Source organism: Trachypithecus francoisi, unplaced genomic scaffold (assembly GCF_009764315.1).
Source record: "Trachypithecus francoisi isolate TF-2019V2 unplaced genomic scaffold, Tfra_2.0 Contig00285, whole genome shotgun sequence".
NCBI classification, from domain to species: Eukaryota; Metazoa; Chordata; class Mammalia; order Primates; family Cercopithecidae; genus Trachypithecus; species Trachypithecus francoisi.
In genome coordinates, this window is record NW_022680544.1 from 188,416 (window position 1) to 198,301 (window position 9,886).

Genomic DNA, 9,886 nt, shown 5'->3' on the forward strand with positions numbered 1-9,886 from the left:
ATTTGCCTATAGTCTTCTGTTTTATGAAATTATTGAAATGTATGTATTTAATATGTTTCCTGTTTTAATTACAAAAGTAATAATTTACGTGAAATATTTGGAACATACAGATAAGGAGAACCATTGTTAACATTTTAGCATATTTTATCTGGATAATTTCATATGCAAACATAGCTTTAAATATATATGTGTGTATATATATCCATACATTGTTTATATAATTTTTAGAAAAATACAATCAATTCAAACCTTGTTCACTTATTACTATACCACAAGCAATTAATCATCCAATGTCAGCAAATATTTATAGCATCAGCTTTACTGGATCTGTAGTGTCCCATCATTTGCATACACCATCATTTACCTAAGCAGTTCTCATATTTGTAGATATTAAGACTTTTCAGTTTAAGAACATTATAAAAAATACAGGGATAAGATAATTACATGTGAATTAACATAATAATATTAGTAAAATTTTATATTGCACAACTATTTGCCAGGCACGATTCCAAGTGCTTTATGCATTGTAAGCCATTTTAACCCTCACAAAAATGCATAAAGTGTTATTCCCTCCATTTCCCAGAAGGGAAACTGAGGCACGGAGTGATTGATCACTGAGTTAGTAACAGGCAGGGCCAGGATTTGAACCGATGGCCTTATCACCGCCTACTCTCTCAGTAGATGACTATTACCCCGCTGGTCTTTAAAATTAGGATGTAAATGTTCATAAGGAGCCGTGGTTCTCAAAGTCAGGTCTGGGCACCACCTGGGGACTTGTTAGAAATACATATCAACTGAGCTAGAAACCCCACAGTGGGGCCCTGCAGTCTGCTTTGTAACACACTCTCCAGTGGTTCTGGTGCATGCTCAGGTTTGAGGAAGAGAACGTGGTAGGAAGAGCCCTCACCAAGGAAGCCAGAAAAGCTGCCGACTTCGCTGTACTTCAAGACTATTGTTGGAGGGTTTGTGTCTAAACCCAGGCGGATATGTTTTCTCATCTAGAAAACGGGGACACGGATCGCCATGAGGGATGACAGGCAGTAGATTAGACGACTTCTACCATTCATTCAAGCTCTATATTTCTATGACTCTAAGGCCATGAAAACATCATATATGATAAAGTTAAAAGTAATTGTTAAAATTGTGCAAAACTGGTTTGTATCAGGGGTAGGAGAGGAAATTGGAAAGAAGTATAAAAAAGAGTGGGTATTGTAGAATTCCATTTGTGAGGTTTTGAAGCTAATTTTATAAAGAATACACTTTTTAAAATGTTGTCGTTAAACAGCACACTAACCACATTCTGATTTCTTTAGGTCTCTGAATTAAGACAACAGCTTCGAATTCGGGGCCTGCCTGTGTCAGGCACCAAAACGGCCCTCATGGACCGGCTTCGACCCTTCCAGGACTGCTCTGGCAACCCAGGGCCGAACTTTGGGGATATAACGACTGTCACTTTTCCTGTCACACCCAACACTCTGCCCAATTACCAGACTTCTTCCACCAGTGCCCTCTCCAATGGTTTCTACCACTTTGGAAGCACCAGCTCCAGCCCCCCGATCTCTCTAGCCTCCTCTGACCTGTTGGTGGCCGGGCCCCGGCCAGACACCTTCAATGATGCCTCCCCCTCCATCGGCCTGCACCCATCCTCAGTCCACATGTGCACGGAGGAGTCTCATGAGCAGCCTGAATGGGGGCTCTGTTCCTTCTGAGCTGGATGGGCTGGACTCTGAGAAGGACAAGATGCTGGTGGAGAAGCAGAAGGTGATCAACGAACTCACCTGGAAACTCCAGCAAGAGCAGAGGCAGGTGGGGGAGCTGAGGATGCATTTTCAGAAGCAGAAAAGGAATAACTGTTCAGAGAGGAAGCCACTGCCTTTCCTGGCTGCCTCCATCAAGCAGGAAAAGGCTGTCTCCAGCTGCCCTTTTGCATCCCAAGTACCTGTGAAAAGACAAAGCAGCAGCTCAGAGTGTCAACCGCCGGCTTGTGAAGCGGCTCAACTCCAGCCTCTTGGAAATGCCTATTGTGTGGAGTTCTCAGATCAAACCAACGTACTTTCTTCCACATTTCTCAACCCCCAGTGTTCTCCTCAGCATTCACCGCTTGGGGTTGTGAAAAGCCCACAGTACACCAGTTTGCCCCCATCACCCAACAACCCTCACTTTCTGCCCTCATCCTCCGGGGCCCAGGGAGAAGGGCACAGGGTCTCCTCACCCATCAGCATCCAGGTGTGCACTGGACAGGTAAGAGCACCTTGCACCATGCCTGGTGCACACCTCTTTCTGGAAGTGGGTTACAAATTTTCAACTGCTAAAGAGCTAATGTCAGAACTTTCAATGTGAAGAGTTTACCAAAAGCATAGCAGCATCTCCCAGACACTACAATCCTTGAATCTCCATGGTAGACCAAAGTCACTCATCCTCTAAGGCAGGGGTGGCAAACTTGCTCTGTAAAGGGCCAGATGGTAAATATTTTTTGCTTTGCAGGTCACACTGTCTGTGTCATCCCAACCTAATTTTGCCTTTGTATCACCTTTGTATTACATGATGTCTTTGCAGCCACAGACATCATGTAAGCAAATGCACATGGCTACGTCCCAATAAAACTTTATTTTAAAAAAAAGTCAGTGAGCAAGACTTGGCTTGTGGGCTGCAGTTTGCTGACCACTGCTCTCAGGATTCCCAGGATTCCTTGGTATCCAACCTTATCATAGGCAAAACCAATGCCTCAAAGGTTTAAAGGGGAAATCATCAGATCTTACTCTTCATGTAATGGTCTGCATAGTGCAAACATTTACTGAGCACCTACTATGTGCCAGGCCCTGTTTTCATCTCTGGGAATTAGCTGAGCTAGTCAAACAAAAATTTCTATTCTTATGGGAACAGAGAAAGTTTAAAAGCAAATGAAACAATTTCAAAGTAAATTATGTACTATATTAGCAGAAGATACATCTTATGGAGAAAAAGCAAAAGGGGCTGTGTGTGTGTAATTTGGAAGTTTGCTACTTTTTTCTTGAGATGGAGTCTCGCTCTATCACCCAGGCTGGAGTGCAGTGGCATAATCTTGGCTCACTGCAACCTCTGCCTCCCGGGTTCAAGCAATTATTATGCCTCAGCCTCCCAAGTATGGAGAATCTCAAGGGGCAAAGAAGAGGTGGCAGAAAGGAGACAAACAACATAAGCATGACATAAAAGTGCCACATACCACAAGTCAGGGAAGGGGCAGAGACCCTGACGTGGGCCAGGCACTCCACAGGAGAACACACTCACAATAAACAAAGCTGGTTCATAAAGAGACCTCAGCAATGCCTCCAGCTCTCTGCAAAATAACCCGTTTGGAATAAATGACCTGGGGGATAGATTACTCTGGAAATTCCTGGGTTGATTTTTTTTTTTTTTTTGAGACACGGTCTCACTCTGTCACCCAGACTGGAGTGCAGTGGTGCAATCTTGGCTCACTGCAGCATCCACCTCCCAGGTTCAAATGATTCTCCCACCTCAGCATCCCGAGTAGCTGGGATTACAGGCCCGCCACCACGCCTGGCTGATTTTTTTTTTTTATTTTTAGTGAGACGGGGTTTCACCATGCTGGCCAGGCGGGTCTCGAACTCCTGAGCTCAGGAGATCTGCCCACCTCTGTCTCCCAAAGTGCTAGGATTACAGCCATGAGCCACCGCACCCGGCCTCATCTTCTTCGTATTGAACTAGACTCTTACTTATTTTCCCCTAAAAGAAGAGGGTGTGCCTTAAGGGAGAAAATTGATCTGCAAGGTTCCCATTCTAAGATGCCACCACCAATAAACCCACAGTACCATTCACTATTGTTAACATATGGGAGTTATTTTCTAAGCCCTGGACCTTTTCTTTTCCTCTTAGATCAATTTTTCCAAAATTTAGCCTGTTGTTTCTAGAACAGAAACAGTATCATGTCAGACCCATGAATTCAATACCTTTCTCCGTATTTTACCCATGCAGATGGCTGGTTTACACTCTTCTGATAAGGTGGCGCCAAAGTTTTAAATTCCATCTAAACTTTTTCTAAGTCAAGTTCAGCAATTTCAGAGGTAACACAGCCTCCATCCTATGAAGATGCCGTAAAGCAGATAACCATGTGATTTGTTCTTTATGGAAGAATTAATAGACTGACTCAATGAACAGACATGGTTTTATATGATTAAACTTCACATAGTTTGTAAATTCTGATACTGAGTGTGTCATGTGCCACGCCACCAAAATAAGCAAATTATGTAGACAATAATTGGAAAACAGTGTTGCGTGTGTAGCTGTGTGAGGCAGGGAGAGAAGAGAGAGGGTCACCTGTCTGGCTTTGGTACCAGCTCTGCCATCTGCCAGCTGCCACTGTTGCTCAGGTGAACACTTCACCTCTCTTATACAAAACAGGGATATTTACTTGGTAAGGATTCTAGATAACCTAGCACTTACCACTTTGTTCAGGTACATAATAGCTTCTCAAATAGATGACAGTGATTGTCAGGGTAATACTTCCTAAGGTGCTCTCTGGCTTTAAAATTCAATGACCCTGCCAAAACATTGATGGGTGTTGAAGCTGGATAATAAACGCAAGGAGGTTCACTGTATCCTCTGCTTTCGTTTGTATTTGGAAAGTCTCAAAATTAAAAAGTAGGAAAAAGAAAAAACAAGGCTGGGTCTGGTGGCTCACACCTGTAATCCCAGCACTTTGGGAGGCCAAGGCAGGTGGATCACATGAGGTCAGGAGTTTGAAACCAGCCTGACCAAAATGGTGAGACCCCGGCTCTACTAAAAATACAAAAATTATCTGGGTGTGGTGGTGCGTGCCTGTAATCCCAGCTACTCGGGAGGCTGAGGCAGGAGAATTGCTTGAACCTGGGAGGCCAGGTTGCAGTGAGCTGAGTTCGCAGCACTGTACTCCATCCCAGGTGACGAGAGCAAAACCCTGTCTCAAAAAAGAAAAGAAAAGAAAAGAAAAACAGAAAACAATTAATGATCCCCTATTTCAAATAGTTTGAGCTTGGATAAGGTATTTGATAGCCCTTCATATGTGCTTAACCCAGAGAAGAACATTTACATCGGTTGCTGTATACGGATATCCCACAGATCAAAGTCAGCCTGCAGTTAAGTTTTGTTTGGCTTAAAGAATATTTAAAATAACAGGAGATGGTATGCAAAGTGGGCTTTCTCATTTCTAAAAAGTTAGAGGATCTGGCAACCCAGGAGCCACATTGCTGCGAGACAATTGCCTAAAGCAAGGCTCTTCTGCTGTTTTGAGCCACAACTATGTTCTGCTCTCTGCCTCTTTTTCTTATTCTATATTCAGTTCATTTCAATTACCTGCCAGACACTTAGGCTTCTGGTACCTTCTGAACTGATAAATGACTCATTTTTTGGTCAGTGTTCCCATCCATATTGATTAGTGATACCTGTGTTTATTGAGTCTGGGCTCTCAGAGTAGTGAGATGGATATATGCCTTTGTTCTCCCCATTCCTCTCCCCTGGTTTCTGTAAACATCAGCTGATTCTTCAGTTTCAAAAGAAGAGGGCCAGGCAAAGTGGACGTCCAGAAATAAGACTCTACTGAGATGAGCCAGAGAGAAGGGGACATATCCTACAAGTGTCTACAGCTTCCTCAAGCTACTGCAATGAAGAACCAACAAAATACGAGCCAAGATCTTGGACCACATTGCAGAAACCAAGCAAGAGGTAGATTCAGGTCACTTCAAAGTAAGAGCCTAAAAAGACATTTTCTATATACTAAGATGTCCTGCTCCTGGGATGAAAACCTGTCAAATAATAGAACTGACTCTAAAATACTCTGTGCTAGGAAGCATTCTGCCTTCTTTTTCCTTTCTCCTGTTGTAGTAGACTGTTTCATTCAGCAGTTTATCTGCCTAAAATTAATACTGAAGCTGAATGAAATATGGTTAAAAAGCCATTAGGCAATAGACCCATGGTCATAGCAGCATGATTCACCGTAGCCCAAAGGTAGACACAACCCAAATGTCCATTGAAAAATGAATGGATAAACAACATGTGTTATATCTATACAATGCAATTTTATTCAGTCTTTTAAAAAAAGAAATTCTGGCCGGGCGCGGTGGCTCAAGCCTGTAGTCCCAGCACTTTGGGAGGCCAAGACGGGCGGATCACGAGGTCAGGAGATCGAGACCATCCTGGCTAACACGGTGAAACCCTGTCTCTACTAAAAAAAAAAAAAAAATACAAAAAACTAGCCGGGTGAGGTGGCGGGCACCTGTAGTCCCAGCTACTCTGGAGGCTGAGGCAGGAGAATGGCGTGAACCCGGGAGGCGGAGCTTGCAGTGAGCTGAGATCTGGCCACTGCACTCTAGCCTGGGTGACAGAGCGAGACTCTGTCTCAAAAAAAAAAAAAAAAAATCTGTAATAGCAAATGACCCGGAGTCAGCAGATGGATGAACTCCCGGACGTGCTTATTGAAAGTGGAGGTAAGACTGCCTGTGTCCTGTCCATTAGGGCATTCTGAACCTGCATGAACTCTTAAGGAATGAACTCTCGGTAGCAAGATCAGATGCACACTGTGAGTCGGATGTACCAGGCATTCCTCAGGGAGAGTCATTTCCTTTGAGCTTCTCGCACATTTTTACAGCTAATAAAAGAAAGCATAGTGGATGATTCCTCACTGCCTTTGTCCTAGGAGCATTTTTCAGAATCAATTTAATAGTTTTCATGTCTCAGCCTAATCCTTGTTTCCTTAAGTGTTTTCTCTTGCTGCACTACTTCTTTCTATGTTCTAATCTCAATGTGCCTGCCTTCTCAATTATGAGAAAAGAAAAAAGCAGATAATGAACGTTTTGTGCCACCAACTCAAAGTGAAATTCAATTAGTAACCTTCCACTGGATAGTTCATTCAGGCTTAAATATTATTCATGCTAGCAATAAAACATAATCCACATGTGCTTTTTGTCATCTTTTAATTTGTTCATTTATTTACTTAAAAAATTACAGAGTGTGTACCTAGAATTTCAAGCCACACAGATGAATAAGATGACCTGAGGAGGATGTGTAGAAAAAAAGAAAAGAACTCAGGGAAGAATCTTTGGGCCAAAAACATTTAAGATTTCAGAGAGGGAGGTAGCAAAGGACTCAGAGAAGGGGTAGCCAGGCATTGTGCTAGTCTCAGTGCTGCATCAGACGAAGTCCTGATTTCTATAGAGTTTACAGTCTGGTAAGGGAAACAGACAAGCAAGTGAACACACCTTTCCTCCACTGTAACAAGAGGGAAGAAGAAAGAGATGGGTACAAACATATGTGTGTATATGAGTTCTGTGATGGAAAAATGAGAAGAGTTCATATCAGATGCCTGTATTTTTATACAGACACACACACACACACACACACACACACATATGCATACACACACACACACACACACACACACATATATATATATATATTTGAGATGGAATCTCACTCTGTCACCAGGCTGAAGTGCAATGGTGCAATCTCGGCTCACTGCAACCTCCCCCTCCCAGGATCAAGCAATTCTCCTGCCTCAGCCTCCCGAGTACCTGGAACTACAGATGTGCGCCACCATGCCCAGCTAATTTTTCGTATATTTATTAGAGATGGGGTTTCACCATGTTGGCCAGGATGGTCTCAATCTCCTGACCTCATGATCCACCCACCTTGGCCTCCCAAAGTGCTGGGATTACAAGCGTGAGCCACCGCACCTGGCTTGCTCTTGTATATCTTTAATGAAATATGTGGCAAGGTCAGAAATGCATGAGGATGTAGAAGGAGAGTGTGGAAGATTCACGTGAAGAAGAGCAGTTATGACTTAATTATGAATGAATTGAGTTCTCTGGAGAAACACAGCAGGGTTGTTTTGCAGTCTTAAATGCCAGCGGTAGGTCTGACATCAGAAATCTAAAGTGAAACCAAGTCAGCTTAGTTGTTTAATTTTTCTGTTGCAATGTTCTGCTGATCCAGAGCATGCTCAGCGAAGGCAGACGATCAGGTTCATCCAGAGGTAGGGTTCTGCCAAAACTACAAGCTGGACAAGGAAAGAAGTGAAGACCAGAGGGACTGGTGGACAGTGATAACGTAGTAGAGTATTTGGATTGGCGTGACTGTAAATGGTTGCAAAATTATTGTTACCAGGTACTTAATAAGTGGCTTGGAGGGTTTGGAGAGGATGGACAGCGAGTAGAAAACATAGCTTGAAAGTGAGCTTTCAGAGGGATGCAGTATTTTGAGATGACACAATTCAAGATTGTCTGACAGGGTGGGAAAGAGGGAATCACTGGAGTTGAGAGCAAGTCGGGAGCTGAGAGGCCACCATGAGTGCTGTGATTTCCAAGGATGCTCAGGTTACAGAATGAGAAGGGCTGAAGTGGGGGAAAGGCAATGGAGTAGGAAGTAGAGTTTTCAGTGAATGAGGAGGAGTGACCAGAAGGCTAGGGTTGAGGCATTGGTGTCACCCTCAAAACCCAAAACTGCTGAGTTGTCATCAGAAGGAGGGAGAGTAGCAATCAGAAAGTGGCAATGGTGTGGCACCTGGTCGCTCATCTTCAGGCCCTCACTGAGGGTGTCGGGATGGACTCAGTGTCCTCAAAGGACCACCAGGGGTCAGAGGAGTAGGCACAGGAACCTTCAGGGAAGAGAGTTTAAGAATCACAGAGTAGAATTCCCAACAGGAAAGGGTTTGGGAAAAACCAGAGGGATGATGAATTGAAGATTGACAGATCAGCTTAGAGATGAGATTGGGTGATGAGCGGTGAGCAGGGAAGCATGGCAGTCTTCCGTATCTAAGTGTAACTCACTCATATTGCGTGGCATGCTCAATTTGAAGTGATTTAACAAGTCACATAGTGTATTGCCCACAGAAATGCCAGACGCTAGAGAGGATCACTCATGTCTTCAAAAGTCCCAAAGATACCCAGACCTTCCCAAACTCCAACTGCTGTCCTCCCCAAGCCCTCGGCTTCCTTTGAACAAGCCTCTTCAGGCAGCCAGATCCCCTTTGATCCCTATGCCACCGACAGTGATGAGCATCTTGAAGTCTTAGTAAATTCCCAGAGCCCCCTAGGAAAGGTGAGTGATGTCACCCTTCTAAAAATTGGGAGCGAAGAACCTCATTTTGATGGGATAATGGATGGATTCTCTGGGAAGGCTGCAGAAGACCTCTTCAATGCATATGAGATCTTGCCAGGCCCCCTTTCTCCGATGCAGACACAGTTTTCGCCCTCTTCTGTGGACAGCAGTGGGCTGCAGTTAAGCTTCACTGAATCTCCTTGGGAAACCATAGAGTGGCTGGACCTCCCTCCGCCAAGTTCCACACCAGGCTTTAGCGCCCTCAGCACCAGCAGTCCCAGCATCTTCGACATCGGTTTCCTGGATGTCACTGATCTCAATTTGAGTTCTTCCATGGACTTTCACTTACACCAGTGCTAGAATGCCTGATGCACCAGTGCTACGGAAGACCAATAGGAGTTCCATGGGGGAAAGCACACAGCCATACTTACTTTACTGTCCAAAAATAGAAGAAGAAGAAGAAGAAGAAGAAGAAGAAGAAGAAGAAGAGAAGAAGAAGAAGAAGAAGAAGAAGAAGAAGAAGAAGAGAAGAAGAAGAAGAGAATTAAAGAGAAGCAATGGAGACTTCTGTGCCAATCAACAAGAACAAATAGAAGACATTTTAAGAAATACATATACTGTAATATTTACCAACATTCAGTACCTGTTAATGATTTCAACACGCATTCAGAAATGTGCTTTCTCAGATTAAGGATGCCAAAAAAGATATTTCACTGCCTTTTCAAAGGCCAGTATATTTTCTAGTCCATTATTTTTCTCAGGCATTGTTGGGGCATAAGCTCACACTGCAAGCTTTTCTCATTAATTCACTAGAGATAAC

General features: G+C 43.7%; 1 pseudogene; it reads left to right on the forward strand.

The window, feature by feature from the left end:
- The first annotated feature begins 863 nt into the window (after window positions 1-863).
- LOC117083066 lies at window positions 864-9,426 on the forward strand (annotated as a pseudogene).
- Window positions 9,427-9,886: the final 460 nt, after the last annotated feature.